The following is a 530-nucleotide window of genomic DNA, read 5'->3' as shown; positions in this document are numbered from 1 at the left end:
GGAGAGACGAATTCAGAGCCTTTGCTCCGGGTCCGCACAGAAGTAGGGCAGACAGTTCACCCTGGGTGTGTGTGTGCTCTACAGTTTGTCAAAGTGACTTGATGGCCACACCGTGGGGAATGTGCTCCTCGGGCCCCAGCACTGTCGCAAAAAGCCGAGGGGCCGATTCCTCCAGCCCTAAACATTGGCAGAGGCTGCGAGAGGACTTTCCCCGGGGCGGCGAGGGCTGCGCCGGGCGAGCCGCGGGGCCCCTCGGTGCGGCGGGAGGCCCGGCTGGCACCCGGAGGCAGCGAACATCGCCTCCACCCCTAACCCCGGAACAACCGGTAGTGGCCGTTTCCCCGCGCCGCCCCCCTTTCCGCCCGCTTTGTGTGCGTGTGAAATGTGCTGCACATTGCAGATGAACCCTAAGCCGGGCGAGCCGGAGTCTATTGTTCCCCGCGAGGAGCAGCCGCGACCGTGTGGAGCCAGACGCAGTGCCGCGGCCGGCCCTCGGGGGGCGCTGTGCGGGCGCTGGCGGCCCGGCCGTG

The sequence above is a fragment of the Microtus ochrogaster genome, chromosome 15, assembly GCF_000317375.1.
Source record: "Microtus ochrogaster isolate Prairie Vole_2 chromosome 15, MicOch1.0, whole genome shotgun sequence".
Classification (NCBI taxonomy): domain Eukaryota; kingdom Metazoa; phylum Chordata; class Mammalia; order Rodentia; family Cricetidae; genus Microtus; species Microtus ochrogaster.
The sequence above is the reverse complement of the archived record's forward strand: the minus strand, read 5'-3'. Positions refer to the sequence as shown.